Genomic DNA, 17,775 nt, shown 5'->3' with positions numbered 1-17,775 from the left:
GGTGATTAATAATGTTTTTATTCTGAAGTTGAAACTGTTATTATAATTAGTGATTTCAGTAAGATATAATGAACCGGAACTAGGACACTGATGTGAATTGGATATTTTTAGGCACTTTTCAATTACTAGAAAAAAATTAAGTAGCATTTGTAAAGAAAATTAACAATATGCACTAACTATAATTTTTATGCATATATATATATATATATATATATATATATATATATGTATATATATAAAGTATATATATATATATATATATATATATACTGTATATATATATATACACATATATAATGTATATATATACACTAATGTTGAAAATAATCATTTAGATTTATATAAACACCAAAAAAGAATGCAAATTTACAAACCACATGAAGGGTTTGCTTAAGAAAAATCTTTTAGTAACCATATTTTGAGATCATGTAAGCAAAAGTATCCCTGCAATATCTCCTGTGTATACATCATAATCAAACGGTAAATGGCAACAATCAAACATAAGTATTCTGATTTGATGATGTCAGCAAAACAGGAGTTTGATCAAGTCATGTAGTGTCCTTTGAAGGCATAGATAAATGAAGTCGATTATTTTTTTGCCATAATATATATATATATATATATATATATATATATCCTTGTTATATATATATATATATACATATATATCCTTGTTATATATGTATATATATATATATATATATATATCCTTGATATATTATATATATGTATATATATACATATACAGTATATACATATATATCCTTGTCATATATATACATATATATATATATATATATATATATATATATATATATACACATATATATGTATATGCATACTATATATATATATATATATATATGACAAGGATATATATATGTCTTGCCATTCGATTCCAATGAATTAAACAAAAATGTCTTATGTAACGAAACCTATGATCATTGCAAATCCCATTAATAAGTGTATGTAACCTGTACCATCAATGAAAAATCCTGGGTGTAAAAGGTGTAAAGATATACAGGTGTATTTCACAAGTGTACTTTTCAGAAAAAAAACTATCATTCAGTGAAATATGGTCATATGTGATTTGTTAATTATGATTGTAATATAATGGAACAATTTAAAGGTATATGTAATTTATGTTGACTAAGCTGGGTATATTGTAAAAGGTAATATTTATATATATATATATATATATATATATGGTTATCTTAAAATTGAAATCACTACTTCAGATAATGCCAAGCAAGATAAAGTATTCTTTGTTAGCGGTTCATTTTTTTAAGTTATCATTTAATTGACGAATCATTTCAAACCTCTTGTCTTAATTGTAAAGCACAATATTGAGGTTGATGTGAGATTTTTATATATATATATATATATATATATATATATATATATATAGAGAATGAGAGAGAGGCTGCAATTGGTGAATTAACTCTAGGAGAAATTATGACACAATAAATGTGATTGTTCTTAAAGACTCCTTATATTATCGTGTGATTAGTAATTGTTAGTGGCTAATATTCACGTGGAATGCAAATATGGCGCCGGGGAAGTTTTCATCCAAGCGGAGACACTCTCTCCATAGATATCTATGCTCTCTCTCTCCCTCTCTTGCAAATGTCGAAAGGTAGTTCTTTACCATTTGATTTTTTTTTTAATCTGTGCTTGTACATACGAACGAATTCATGTAAGCATATATGCAGTATGTGTGACGTATATTAAACATCCACTAAACAGGAATAAGTAAGCAAGAATGTATCAACCTGTTCATATGCATATGACGAAATATACATCTCTTTTTTTGCCATACTCACGTACTTCAATATAAGACAAAACATTATATATATATATAGATATATATATATATATATATATATATATATATATATATATACTACGTGTCTTGTATGTAAGTATGAACGTATGGCTTAATTGCACTTTAGTTGAGCTGCGAGACTCCCATACGTCATTGCTTTGTGCCATAGTTTTCGATAGACTGATAGACGCCTCATGCAGGTTCCGTGTGCCAAAAGAAATAAGATAAGCCTAACAATTTCTATAATCAGTATTTCAATTTTTTTTTTTTTTTTTTTTTTTTTTACATGTAACCAATACTGTCACTATGATACTGAAAGATAAAAATGTTTGGAGTCGTTTGCATTGTCTGAACGGTTCTTGGTTAGTGAATGAATCTAGTCATGTTCAAGTCACTCTTGCCTATTGGTACACTGAGCGTTTATTTAAAAAATGCGTAAATATATTAACGAGTACTTTTGAGCTTACGAACACAGGTGTTTTTATACATTTTTTTTTTACATATAAAACGCCGTCAATAATACAGACAACTCCCTTTTATTTGAAATATGTTACAATTACTAGAATATTTGATTCAACTATTGAGACCTGTATTCGTATTGCTTTCTGCCTTAATTGTAAATAATTACACGACGTGTCTAGCGAGGGCAGTTCACATTCCATTTACGACGCTCAAAGTTAAGAAAATCAGCAGATACATATCATTTTAAGAGGTAATTTTTCGATAAATAGTTGAAGCCTGTGTAGATTGTCTCAATTGCCTGTGACTGTGAGCGATAGAATCCTTCTCAGATTGAGTTATTTTCACAAGTTAACGACATATTTGATACTTTAATTGCAGTACATATCGATGCCGAGAGGCCGGCCCGGCCCCAGTGCCGAGTGATATAGCCAAAAGTCTTTAAATCCTTCATTTTTCGAACAACCGAAACTTATTGGTCTAGTGCGCTCAATTACGTTGTCCAGAAAATCTAATATAGAAGTGCAAGCTTTGTATATAATATACAGTATTGCTATATTACTTTAGAAAGAAAATATACGTAAAAAGATTGATATACAGAACTTTACAAGTTAAAGCGATTTATTTATTAGTATTGTTCTCTGGCGTCGTGTTAAAAGTGGCAGCGAACGGGGACCTTCTTTTGGTAATGTATTTTTCATTTCCCCTTTTTATTGTAAAAAAAAATTATATAAATTTTTCGTTTTCTGTAGCTCACTCAGGCGTCTCACATTTTTTTGTTATTATTATTTTAGATATTTTACAAAGAACTTCTCTTATCTAGGTAGATGTCTTCCTTTAGCATCAAGGTCTCGGATGCGTCACGGTTTATATAGATATGATATTTTGCGCAATATTTAGACCGTTGATGTATTAAAGATTTCCTTTCACAATACTGACGTAAGTTTGTTGACATTATCAGTATTGAACAAAAAGGTTTGAAAGAATAACTGCCTGGACAATTTTATGACTTAATCGATTCATTAAGAACTTTGGTACTGTCGAATGCAAATTATAGAGTAGCGGTAACATATCCCACAATTCATAATGAAAAAAAAAAAAGGTGTCAATGATGATAATGAAATCTGTTTTTTAGCTTCAACGAAATAAAGAATATAACATCCTATTTTTCACAGTAACTGGTTATACTTGGGTCAACGCATATAGAACAACGATTGTGATTCTTATATTTTTCGCTGTAAGAGACTCGGTCTCTTCAAATATCACCTCCCATGGAGCTCTCGGTTTCAGCTACCGCAAAATATCTATTCTTGACACAATAATAATTCATAGATATCACTGGGCAGAAAAATAAACTAGTCATTTTCAAACTGTCCTTGCGCAGAACTAGTCTTAGTTACAAACCTGGTTTGAAATGCAGTTTGCCGCTTTTAGCTAATTATCATTGTCGCAAATCAGTTTGATGATAGTATGATGATAAATCTCCCTTCCCCCTTTCTTGGTATAGTATTTATCCTCCTACTTTAACCTACATTCGCGTATCCTTTCTTTCATCTTGCAATCCAACCCCATTTAACTTTTTACACCATAGTACAATAAAAGGGGTTTTTCTATCGTTTGCACCTCGCTCCTTGCGCTAGATCATATGTTCCATAATCCGTAGACCAATAATATATCGCTACACATTTTTCATAGTTAAGGGGATATAAAAATACAAGCAATTTGTTTTATATCTGTAGGGGAAGCTGAACCTTCAACTTTTCTTAAAAGAAAAAAAAAATGAATTCATGAAATATCGAAGTCCCTTGATTTTAGCAGCTGCTTCGTGAGTCTAGCCTTCTGTAACAAAATTTTGTGAAGTAACAGTCTCTTAAATAAGTAGCGGACCCTATAGTTTAGAGTGCGCTTCACTATTCTAGATATTCACACTTCTAGCAGTAATTCCCCTAACCAAACTGTGCTTTACGTATGTCACCTAAGTTAAGTGATTTATAGGCACAAATGTACCAAGTCTGAAAAGATTATCCACAGAACAACTATCACAATAGTATCGAATCTGTTAAGCTCATGTCTGCTCATTTATAACTTTATCATTAAGCTGTTTCTTTGTTTCTATCTGAACTGTAATGGAATTTCCCTCACATGGCTTCAAAATACTTTTAAATTCCCCTGTGATGATATCCCCTGGCAGGTTCTACAAGGCTCGCTAAATGATTCTCCTTGCACGTTAGAAAACAACCCAACCTTTAAGTCCAACTTCTTATATGAGCCTCTTAGATAAATGAGAACGTGATTTTTTTTGCATAAATAGAATCTGTATATATATATATATATATATATATATATATATACAGTGAATTAGGTTAAAGTTGTGATAAAGAATCCCCTAGTCTTCAAGTGTGCATAATATAAAAGTCCTTTTAAATCTTTTTATTTTTATCTTCATTCACAAGACGACCTAGTTTTTCTCTCTCCATATTTTTGTAGTATCAGCTGGTTCTGATCCTTGTCGATTGTAGAGAAATACAGTAGCAGTTGTGGAGTTGCACCGGGTAGATGACATACGATATTTTAATACCAAAGCTCCTTTCTTTTTTTAAATGACATGCCTGAAATGACCGGATCCAATGTAGTCTTTCATTTTTCTCTTTTGTGTTTCTATCGAACTGATAACTTTCCGTTAATTTGCTATAAGCCAGAATATGTGATTATTATGTACATAGTGAGTTGTAAGAGTACCTAGTCCCAAAGCATTTTTATTACTGACCTCTGGTGTCGACGACAAGAATGAAACGCACTTATGAAAGATGGCGGGATGACAGGCGAATCTTGTGATTTGTAAAATCCATTTTTTTTTTATTCGATGTCATCCTTCAATCTTCATTCTGGCTTTCGCACAATCTTGTCGCGTGTGACGGTGGAAATTATATACCATTCTTCATGTGCAATCATTTCCATACCTACCGTAGGATTTCCAGTGTAATGTATAAAGTATTGTGCATATTCGGAAATGTTCTAATAATCTGCCTTTTGTAGTCACAAGGATTTATTAAATACCTATAAACAATTTGTGTGTGTCTTTCAGTCAAGAACCTCTTCTTTGTTTGCTCGTTTAAGATATTTATTCTAGTTTGAAAATTTAATTCAGTTATGTTTTTATCAGAAGGGACACGTTGAAATAATCAAGAATTGTTAGTAATGATAAGAGAAGAGTGTCAATTGTCCATTTTGCAGGGAAGAGCTGTGTTGAAAATATAAAGAGTAATCTCTCTCTCTCTCTCTCTCTCTCTCTCTCTCTCTCTCTCTCTGAGACGAAACAAGCACTTACAAGAGCAAGTTACTGTAGACTGATCATCACGGTTAGCTCTCTCTCTCTCTCTCTCTCTCTCTCTCTCTCTCTCTCTCTGACACGAAACAAGCACTTACAAGAGCAAGTTACTGTAGACTGATCATCACGGTTAGCTCTCTCTCTCTCTCTCTCTCTCTCTCTCTCTCTGAGACGAAACAAGCACTTACAAGAGCAAGTTACTGTAGACTGGTCATCACGGTTAGCTCTCTCTCTCTCTCTCTCTCTCTCTCTCTCTCTCTCTCTACATCTTCCAAAATCATGATACTAAGATTAGTTAACTTACAATAAGAAAACATGACCACGTATGAAATGGCTCTCTTAAGATTAGGAGCGTTAGTAACATCTTCTTAGAAATGTATTCTTGACAGCATGGAAATGAAGTTTAAGAAGTAAAGAAAGAACAATATTGAAAGGATACGAAAGTTTTAACAAGATTCTGAATGAGTGGTCTTCGCTACTGGAAAGAGGTAAGTCACCCAAGACATTTATTTTTTAATGTTCCCCCATCTGTTCAGTATTTACCTATGTGTATAGTCAAGAAAATCATGGAAAAGGAAAACTATTGAAAATTTGAGAATGATAATGTGCAAATTTTGAAAATGGGAGAATTTGGAACGGTATTGTGCAATTTTTTAAATTTTCATGTTTTGACATTTTCAACTTTTTCGTCAAAATTTAATGTGATTATACTTTTATTTTCGTGATTAGTAGCCTTCCCTAAGGCCAATTTCATCTAATTTCAGACATATTTCCTTTCCAATTAAGAATTATTTGATTATATCGTTGTTATTTTTGTGGATGTTTAAATGTGCATAAAATACAGTACAGTTGCAATCAATGCAAATATTAGCCAAATCAGTAAAACGTACTGTATGAAACGGGGCTTGGTACAGTATATTGGACCGTTGATTACAGTTACAGATGCAGAATATTGCCAATGGTTTGCTATAAGTATTCTAAATCAGCCAGACTTTTTTTGGCGGGTCAAAACGAAATTTTCCTTTCAGCTGGTTCAAGTGTCTCCGCATTCATCAAAATTTATTTTCATCAGTACTTTGAATCTATGAAAATATATGAGTCCAGGGGGGAAATAGAGACACATATTCAACTTCCTGTATCTAAGGAAGGGTACACACGAACCGTTCTATTATTTCATTATTGCAAGCCAAGCTGCAACTCTTGAAAAAAAAACCGAATTTTGCAAATTAATAGCCAAAGGCCCCAATAGAGGGAATAGCCCAGTACTGAATAAAAACAGATGAAGTAAAGAACAAACTAATAAAGACGAATATATATATATATATATATATATATACATTATAAGTCTATCAAACAAGATATGCATTGTTTCTTTACACGAAGTTGCATAAAATTCATCAACTGACAACATTGTTGATGAGTGGTATACGCAAATGTTAAATTATTCTGAATTTTGTAATCAATACATGACTATCATTTGAAACAATGCCCAGTATTTACCGCTACAGAGTATTATTATTATTATTATTTGCTAAGCTACAACCCTAGCTGGAAAAGCAAAATGCTATAAGCCCAGGGGCCCCAACAGGGAAAATAGCCCAGTAAGGAAAGGAAAGAAGGAAAAATAAAATATTTTAAGAAGAGTAACATTAAAATAAATATTTCCTATATAAACTATGAAAACTTTAACAAAACAAGAGGAAGAGAAATTAAATAGAATAGTGTGCCTGATTGTACCCTCAAGCAAGAGAACTCTAACCCAAGACAGTGGAAGACCATGGTACAGAGGCTATGGCACTACCCAAGACTAGAGAACAATGGTTTGATTTTGGAGTGTCCTTCTCCTAGAAGAGCTGCTTACCATAGCTAAAGAGTCTCTTCTACCCTTACTAAGAGGAAAGTAGCCACAGAACAAATACAGTGCAGTAGTTAACCCCTTGAGCGAAGAAGAATTGTTACAAGTAGTTACAAGAATATCAACAACTGTTGCATTTACCCCAATGCCTCAAGAAGGATATATGTAGCCTATTTGGAATGCAAGGATATTCATAACTCATGACTGGTTGCAAAAAATAGATTACCATTGATGTTTTAGTGTACGGTGTATTTTAACGTAAGTAGCGAGTGATAAAATTTCAGTTTAGTTTTTTTGTCAATGACCTTGGATTTCAGGATGCCAGAAAACCTAAAATCAAATCAATCAATTATGACGGCAAATGACGTGAGACACCTATCATTGGTTACACGTTAATGACATCATGAACTGTACCATTGTTCATGAGTGTATTTTCTCCCTTACTACAAGGGGAAGAAGGTTGTTTGCACTATAAATAGACTCCCATTCCAGTCTAAGAGCTCTTTGAATTAACGAAGGCTCGCCACCATTACTGTTACGATAAATTATGTATGGTCGGTTGGTTGCAGATATAGCCTTGCCTGATGCAAGTCACGGCAAAGGCATGATTATGTAATGACTGACGTCATACCTTGAGCTTACTTAAACACACTGTAACTTACTTGGAAGGCTATTGCCTTCATTATCATATGCTTATGCAAGAACAAGGTAGCCAAAGTGTATCTATAATTTAAGGTATGCTTCCATTATCCAGCATGTGAAGCCTCGAAGATCATCTTTGATATACAGTGTGAGCATACCAAGATATTTGGTGAATATACACAGGATTTAAGGATTTTTATTAACTCTAGCGACCCCTCTCATTACAAAATATACAAAATTATAATTTGATTTACAATAGTAGTACAAGATGGCAGTAATAAAAAAGCAAAACTACAATTCACATATTTGATTTTGATTCCAAAGCAAAGATCATAAAGGGAATATAGAAACATTGCTAAAATGTTCGTGATCAAGCTCCTCTTTAGTAGGGCGCGCTGGCAACAGATGGCGCTAGTGCACTATAATATTTTTCTTTTTCTTTGCTGTTGAAGTTCTTGTTTATTTTGTATACTTCAGTCTTCAATGTTCACTGTAAAAACTATTGACAATGCTGTCGCCATATGTGACGAAATACCTGTCTGTATACCAACACTTAAGAATAGACTGCAATTAAATCACTTTTTATTTCTTCGTATTTACCGATGCAAAGATAAGGTAAGGTTGTAAATTAAATGTATATATCATTATAACTTGTAGAATGTGTGTATTTTTCTAAAGTCCGTGAAAATCTTAGTTTACAGATGTAGATATTTTTCTTCTGAAGATATGACTACGTAGTATTAGTGAAATACGATTAGGCCTATAATCAAGCCCTAGTCAATACCAGACCACGACCACTTAACTTCTCTCCTAGTTTAGTTTTGGGCACAGGCTCTATTTCGGATGTGTGATCTAGAATGTCTTCCATATATTCCGTAAATCATATTTGCAAAATTATATATGGCTTAATTTGTTCTCATAATTTATTTATTTCCTTTATTCCTGTCCTCCTTTCCTCACTGTACTATTTTTCCCTGTTGAAGCCCTTGGGCTTATAGCATCTTGCTTTTCCAACTAGGGTTGTAGCTTGGCTACTAATGATAATGGTAATTTAATACACGACCAAACTTTACCTTGCCTTTAGTAAATGTGTGAAAAGTCTTTTCGGGATTTGCCATGTTTTAATCAAACATACGCAGCCGTGTGTAATAATAACAATAATAAATAGCTTATTGCATATCGCACGTGTAAAGAAAGAGTCCCCTCTGATTGTGAGACAATAAAATTATTAATATGGCAAGAATGTAGGTACCTTATTGCTAATAAACATGAATTAATACGAATACAGTATATGAAAAAAATACAAGGTGAATATGCAGGCCCGTAGTTAGTTGTGCTCATTGGCAATAGGTGGCACTGATCAGGTATTTAGGCGTACAGGTTTTTCCTATAGGGCTTTCCAGTATTTTCTTTATTATCTTTGATTCAAAAGAAAACGTTTCGTAGCTTTGTTTTCTATAATTCAATAACGTTTCAAGTTTGGATATAAACAAAATTTAAAATTACATGACGGCTGATATTACTTACATTCAATTAAATCATGGCTGGATTCCTATTCTTGCTCACATTTGTTTTTAGATTAACATTTCATGGCAATAATACCTTTAAATTGAATATAAATGATGGGAGTCAGAAGGGTTCTCAGTTATTATAATAAAACCTACACTAAATAGAGTAAACTTTCATGTCATTTGATGAAATGATTTTGAATGAAATAGCATATGCTTCTCTATCGTATTGTGGGAAAAATTAATACATTTTATCATAAATGGAATCAGTTATTTATAAAAGAGAACCAGCACTTGTGAAAACTCTAATTGGTTGGATTAACTTTGATAGAGAAAGTGTAACATCCATTCCTGCTTCCTTGGTGTGTTTGTAAAGGTAACCGTAGTACCTAAGTCCATAACTTTTCATAGTTGTCATTCAAGAAACTGAAGAACGTTTTGTCAGTCTAGAAATCTACATCAGGTCATCAACATCCTGCACGTGTAGACCCAGTTCAGAACAAAGTTCACCATAATTTCAACCCACTCAGGAAAAGAAGAGGTATGTTAAATATGACCATCTACTACTTGTCTCCATAGCTCGAGAAAAAATAAATTTTCTATGCATTAGACTACTGCAGTTGCATAGAAGCATATCTTTAGTGTCAAAAGTGTAAAATGGGTCTTGGTTTCTCCCAGTGTCTTAGGCTAAACAGGCCAATATTCAAGTTAGACTTTCAAGGTTAGGCCATATGGCGTAAACCCAGAGCTCGGACCACAGATCAGGGCCACATATATGCTGCTGACTGTAAGAATGACTGGTCTTTAATTTTTATATTTTGAATTAAAACCAATGTAGAGCTGCTGGTACCACCACATACTAGATTTTACAGGTTACAGATGGGTAGTGACGTGTTGGTACTACCTATTACTGTAATGACATGCCAGCATGGGTTAGGTTAAGTGGTAGACTTATAGGACAGTGCAGTAAACGATTTGTAGAAAATAAGACTATTTTAATGTATTTTGTAGTTGTTAAGGTTTTTGATGAATGATATCTGGCGGAAGTCCATAGTTTTTGAGTTATGGTGGGTCGACTACCATAACTGAAAAGGTATGGATTTCGGCTAGGAATCGTCATCAATTACGTTCGAAACACCATGAAAATAAGCCGTGTACCAGCCTAGTTGTATGATTTTTAAATCAACTTTTTTAAATTTTCCTGTTTTAGTCAGTCATTTTAAAAACCAGTCATCATAATTAATAAATGGCTACCCTAATGAAAACAGAGTAATAGTGATGAAACACTGTTAAAACACTGCAGTTTATATTGCCCAGGACTTCCTAATGCATGGAAGGGTATTATTACAGTTTCATCCATTATGGGAAATCTATTATAATAATATATTTCCCGAGTAAAGCGAGTCTTTTGTAGTATTTCTGTAAAATATTATCTGTCGCAAATGCCTAGTTCTTTATATATCGACGATCAAATTTTTTCTAAGTCTGTTGTTATTGTTATTGTTGACTGTGTCTTGTATTTACTTAAATGAGCCCTGTAACCACTATAATCCGCAGACTAACTAGGCCACTATAAAGTCTTACACGTTTGGCCAATCACAGCGCCTGCCTACTATGACGTCATACATGTTTGGCCAATCACAGCGCGACAATACATTATCTTACCCAGGCATTTCATTTCGTTCTTAGACATGAAGGCCATAGCAAGAACGTCATCTCATGTTGCACAAGAAGTTGAAATTCCATCTTCTTGTCCTGACTGTTTCCTAACTTACAATGAATTTGTTGTAACTTATTCGGGAAATATTGAAAAACTAGTGGATTTGTGCCAGAGACACAATTTAATTTTACAAAATAAAAATTGTCCTGCATGTTAAGGTACCTTCGCAACGGCTTCACGTTTTCCTCAAAGCACCAGCACATCTTTATGAACCAACAGTTTAAGGTAAGCTTCATTAATTTATAGAGCATATTATAATGGTGATAGTATAACGATGTATACAGCAGTACCATCACTTTGGATTTGGTTTGATGGATGTGTTAGGTAGTGGCTGTAAGGGGAGGGGGGTCGCAGGGGCTAGGCCTAGGTAGGGGTACAGGGCCCTAGGTTAGGTGGTTGTGTTAGTTTCGGTAGTGTCCCAAAAATCACCGTGGCCTTAAGGGGGGGTCGCAGGGGCTAGGCCTAGGTAGGGGTACAGGGCCCTAGGTTAGGTGGGTTTATTAGGTTCAGTAGTGCCCTGAAAATCGCTGTGGCCTTAAGGGGGGGGGGGTCGCAGGGGGAGCGGAGCCCCCCCAGTAGGGCTAGGTAGGGGTATAGAGGGAGGGGGTGGTGGAAGGATAAGTATTCATTTATTGCAAATATCATTTGACGTCCCCCCCCCCCACCCAAAACCCCGGTTCCCACCTGGTGTCCTTCATAATTGTTGGGATGAAGTAGGGTCTTTCTGCATTCTAGAACAACTTGTTGTTTTAACTCCAATTACATAGGAAATCTCTAAATCGGACGGTTTGCGGTCAAAATAAACGTTAAATTCGTTGGAACTACACTATTTCTGATGCAACAAATATATTTTTATTCCAGTTTCCCCATAATGGATGAAACTGTAAATTTACCCATGGAAGACATTATTTTTCATTCCATTTTCTATGGAGTCTTTGTAAGTGTAAATCATATTACAAATACTTAAGAGTGCTAATTTAATGGTCTTTTTTGCTCTGCCTTATGCTTGCTTCGCTCGCTATTTAACATCTCATTGCTCCTATATTCTGGCAGTGGAATATGTTTTCCTCTGCGTTAGTCCTTTGACCTAGTTTTTCGGCGTTACAGTAATTATCAGTTATACAAATGTAACAAAGGGTTCAACACACCCTTGACAAAGGGGTGAGTTGTAGCTTCACGATCCAGCCTCTGTTTGAACACGATCTTGTCTTCCATTTCCCATAATCAGACCAAATATATCAAACACGCATTTATAACCTAACCTTTCATTATTAACATGGTTAATAAGATAAGCGTGATAATTGCATTGTTTAATCCAATATTGAAAACAAATAACAGAAAGGTTTAGAATATGAAACTTTGGGCTATTTATTCTATTTGAAATAGTACAGTAACTTACTACAGAAGCCCCACCTACTAGTGTTTATTCTGAATCAGTGGGTGGAAGCAGGCTCCAGTAGCCTGTGCTAAGATGTCAAAAGGAGTAAAGCAAGACTCTTTTATTACAATTTGTAACGTCGTTGACAGAGGTTTCTGTCTGTAATATATGGGATTCAAAATAGTCTATTTGCTAAGAACTATTTACTCATGAGTGTTCCAATGTCATAACTAATATTGCACTGTTCTATAATGAAACCGATAAAGTGTGGGCTCTTTAGGTTAGGACATATCGTCATTTGGTAAAACAAGATTCAACTTCCTTTTTCAATGCATTTGGCAACCAATGTCTGCTGCTCTCTAAACCTTCCTAGAACTGTCTGTAAAAGAGTGTAGTTTAGGTATTAGGTTCCTCTTGTTATTCATTCCGATCAAGGTATCAACTTCGACTGTCATAAAGTGGTGATTTGTTAGCCTGATTATAGACATAGAACAAGGTTTTGATGGCTTAAATCTGTGACTATAGACATAGAACAAGGTTTTGATGGCTTAAATCTGTGACTATAGACATAGAACAAGGTTTTGATGGCTTAAATCTGTGACTATAGACATAGAACAAGGTTTTGATGGCTTAAATCTGTGATTATAGACATAGAACAGGGTTTTGATGACTTAAATCTGTGATTATAGACATAGAACAAGGTTTTGATAGCTTAAATCTGTGATTATAGACATAGAACAAAGTTTTGATAGCTTAAATCTGTGATTATAGACATAGAACAGGGTTTTGATGGCTTAAATCTGTGATTATAGACATAGAATAAGGTTTTGATAGCTTAAGAACAAGGTTTTGATAGCTTAAATCTGTGATTATAGACATAGAACAAGGTTTTGATGGCTTAAATCTGGGAACTAACTAGTGTATTGGTAAGTGCCTGTTTTCACATTTTTTATGCCAGGAAACTCGCAATTTATCAGTGGCTCTAGCCTGAATATTGTTTATAGTTATTATTATTATTATTATTAAATATTATTATTATTATTATTATTATGTAGTATATAGATGCCTTGACAGGGTTTCTATTTCATTGTATTTCCATCCTACCAGAAATTGTATAGGATGCTAGTTACACAGTACAGTATATCTCAAAACGGTAAATTGTCTGACCTGGCATATTATTCATAATAGAGTTTTATGCTAAGACACTGTAAAGCTCCTGTGATAATCTTCCATCACAATTATTTGCCATAAACAACAAACAAATCATAGCGTGCATCACAGGTACGGTATTATGATAGTTTCAGCCAACATCTTGTGTTTACATTTTTTAATTTGCTATACAGTACAGTAATAACTTCCTGAGGTGATTGATAGGAAAGGCTTGCTCAAATTTATCGGAATTTAATTAATAGATATTTTCTTATCATTACTATTATCCTTATTATTATCCTATGAACACCTGTACAATACCACAACCTGTAATTGTTGCTCTGGGTGGAATTTTGTTTTTGGCAATGACTTCTCTGGGTAAAAATTAAGCGATTATTTTAGGAAACTGCATTAGTTGCATATGCAGTTCAAGTACAGGCTGTATGTGACATTTGAAGGTACTGTATTTGTATTTTACAATCATCAGGCAGTTTCACAAACTTTATCGTAGAACACGTGATTAAAGTGAATAGGTTTCTTCGTGAACATTCAGTCTTTAGAGAAGACCAACATTGGTGTTATTTTAAGAACTCGGTACCAAAGAAAACATGGTGGTTTAATTGCATCCTAAGTGATTTTACAGGAGCTTTTCTGATTCGCAGCTTGCTCCTGTTCGGGTAGATGAAACAAGCAATTGGTACCCAGCCTAACACTTCTGTAACTCCAGATTTTATTTAACTTAGTGAAGTAACTAACCATATGTACATTTTTATTCCATGGTTTGTGAGTTTTCAATTGTAATAATTAAGGTTGAGGGAGGAAGGATCACAGTGACGATGCTCTCCTTGGTAGATAAGTAAGTAGAATCCAGCTCCTAGGTTAGGGTAGGTGGGCATGGTTAAGATGGACAACTTCCCTTATTTGAATTTTTTTTTCTTTATTATGCATTTCTCTACTCAAAAACCTTGATTTCTCATTGTGGAACCAGATTATTTTTGTTCATTAAAGAGATCTTGTACAGTATCTCTAAAATTACTAATTTTTCAACAAAAATAAATGTTAAATTTATTCTTAACTTTCTGTATTAAGTAGGAAATTATATTACTGTATCCAAAATCTGGTGTTGGTTGAAACTAATTTTTCCGCGTCCCATTTTGTAATTTTGGTATGTTAACGAATGGGGATCACTACCGTTCCTTGGTAGATATGGACACTGCAATCTAAGTTAGGTTAGGTTACCGGAGACTAGTATGCATTCTGCCAATTCATTCCAGTGAAAGGACAATGGCTGACATAGTCATCTGTGGCATAGAAATTGGGACTGAAATCCACAAAACTACATTTGCCCAATATTATTATTATTAATTTATTAATATAATGGTAATACAGTAGTATCAACCGAAGATGGAAAAGCAAAATGTTAGGGAATTTTATTAGCCTAGCCAGATAGATTTAGTGGGTTTGCATAGGATCCTTGAAAGACCGGAGGAATCTGTTTAAAATACAAGTTTAGTTTTAGCTAAAATTGTGTAGGCTGGTGATTTTGGGAAGACTGATCTTGCAATGTAATTTTTATTGGCAAACTTAGTCCTTGCCATAGGAATGACTCAGTATTTATTGGTTTGGATAAGGAACAGATTCAATTATAACAAGTTCAAGATTGATACTTATATCCTGAGATGATGCCCCATTTTCTGCAGATATGGGGTTTTTTATTGCTAGCTGTAGCCTACAGTTTCATGTTATTTAGGATGGGAATTACAGAATAGCTCATTTTAATCTTGGCCGCAATGAGTAATCACTTTTGACTAGGATTTTTTCATACTTTTCTTAGTGACGAGTGTTTTTAACTTGACTACAATTGCTTTTAACAGCAAAAGCACTCCAAAAGGTGAATGTGATTAAATTGATTTTGCTCCTGCGAGGATAAAAACTTTTGGGTTCCCAAGGTGCTAAGCCAATTTGTGAAAGGGGATTGTAAGCAGCCCTCACCTCCTCTTGTGAGCATTACTCTTGCTCTCCTAGTGTCGAAAATGATTTTGGAGCCAGCTTGACTATTTTCACATTAGTGTCCCATTCGTATTAAGGTATTGCTTTCATTTATTTGATTACCTTGATTTTTTTTTCCATAATGGGTCCCATGTGGTAAACCCACACCCGCCAAAGAATTGGGCTGACTCATACCAAGTGTTGCTCGTACCTCCTTGCAAAATAAGTAACATTATTTGTCTACTTGGCACACCTGGCACCAGATTGTGAAATGATGTAATCTGGCAGTTGAATCTTTGGAAGTTCAGAAGTGCTAACTTGTTGCAAAGCATTTTCTGTTGGTCATGTTGCCATGTCTCTTTTCATAGTTTATATATGACAAATGTACAATATTTTAAAGTTTTTATGGATCTTGAAATGTTTTATATTCATTACTTTTCATATACAGTACAGCTTAATTATTATTTCCTCGTCTCCTTTTCTCACTGGGATAATTTTTCTGTTTTAGCCTTTGAGCTTATAGCAACCTGCATTTCAAGATAGGGTTGGAGCTTGCCTAGTAGTACTAATAAAACTCTTTTCATTTATTGACGCTAGTCTTTTTACTCATGAGCCCATTTTCTCATGAGCCCATTTTCTCAGTTTAAATTTTATTTAGAAAAGCAGGTATATTAAACACAAACATAGCAAGTTGTGTACTGTAGACACAAGGAGACCACTAATTTACTTTGGTCTAATGATTACCACTAACCCTCTTTTTTCAATATTAAACTTAGCCGGTGATTATATAAGCTGCAACTCTGTTGCTCGACAGAAAACTCTACGTTAAAAATCCGCCAGCGATCGCTATACAGGTAGGGGGTGTACATCAACAGCGCCATCTGTCGGGCAGGTACTCAGTACTCAATGTAAACACAGAACTCAATTTTCTCTCTGTCGGGCTACCAGCAAGACCTACTAATTCGCTGTTGCTAACTGGATTTGTTTTCATAACTATTTGGTGAAGTACACTATTCTAGTTTTGAGCTTTCGCTATGCAGGTGTTTTATCTTCATCTTAAAACTTGAACTCGTTTTGGATAGATTTAATTATGGTGACAAAGAGAGTATGGACTTTCTTTCACTTTTAAATGGCCGACCCTTCCCTTAGACGGAAGTGTGTTTAAGCTTTTAGTAATTATCTTATCACGTTATAGATTTTGCTATATATATTTTATATCTCTCCGCCTTTATTAGGCCTCTTCGATTAACTTTCCATTTTTTATAAACATATAAAAATAAATTTTTAATGCTTTGTTTATATAGAACTTTCCTGAGAGTAGGCGGTCCTAACTTGGAAACCGAAGTTAATCAACGTTGAGCCCTTTATATCGTCTTTAGCTTTTAAAGAGCTAAGGATTTAAAACTTTTTAAATGTAATTTTTTATGAAAGAATTTCTTTGATAGTCTTCGTACTGTTTTCAAAGATGAACTAACGTTTAGTTTTTTATGCTACGCAGTTGTTGACGTTCAGGACGTTCAACATGGGCTCTATCGTTACGATAGAGAGAGAGTGTATCACGGTTTCACTTTGCAGTAAGAGTAAATCGATTCTGACGTTTTGTTCATTCTTTCTTAGCTTAAATGTTTTAAATTCTAATTTAAATGAACTTTTTATTTGAAAAACCTTTCAGTTTTTTCCTTTAGTCAAATAACATGTTTTTTTGACGATATATAATTGGGCTCTTCTCTTAGGTGCGAAATCAAGAGAGAAAAGAGAGAGAGATAGAGACGGAGTGAGAGAGAGGAGAGAAAACGTTTCGTTCAAGCGGTAACGTTGTTCTCGTGTTACTCACGTCCCTAGTCGCTGTACGGGGAGGAAGGATAAAACTTTTTTAGGTTTTTATTCTCGTCCCCAGGCTATGTGCGGTGAGAGATTGAAAA

General features: G+C 34.0%; 1 long non-coding RNA gene across 1 annotated transcript in view; it reads left to right on the top strand.

The window, feature by feature from the left end:
• The first annotated feature begins 9,966 nt into the window (after positions 1–9,966).
• LOC137656979 (uncharacterized) overlaps positions 9,967–17,775 on the top strand; it is a 41,022-nt gene continuing 33,213 nt past the window's right edge. The window contains exon 1 of the long non-coding RNA XR_011047075.1: positions 9,967–10,158. This is a non-coding gene — a long non-coding RNA (uncharacterized lncRNA). The remainder of the gene's footprint in view (positions 10,159–17,775) is intronic.

This window comes from Palaemon carinicauda, chromosome 18, assembly GCF_036898095.1.
Source record: "Palaemon carinicauda isolate YSFRI2023 chromosome 18, ASM3689809v2, whole genome shotgun sequence".
Classification (NCBI taxonomy): Eukaryota; Metazoa; Arthropoda; class Malacostraca; order Decapoda; family Palaemonidae; genus Palaemon; species Palaemon carinicauda.
Note: the sequence above shows the minus strand (reverse complement) of the source record. Positions and strands in the feature narration are given on the sequence as shown.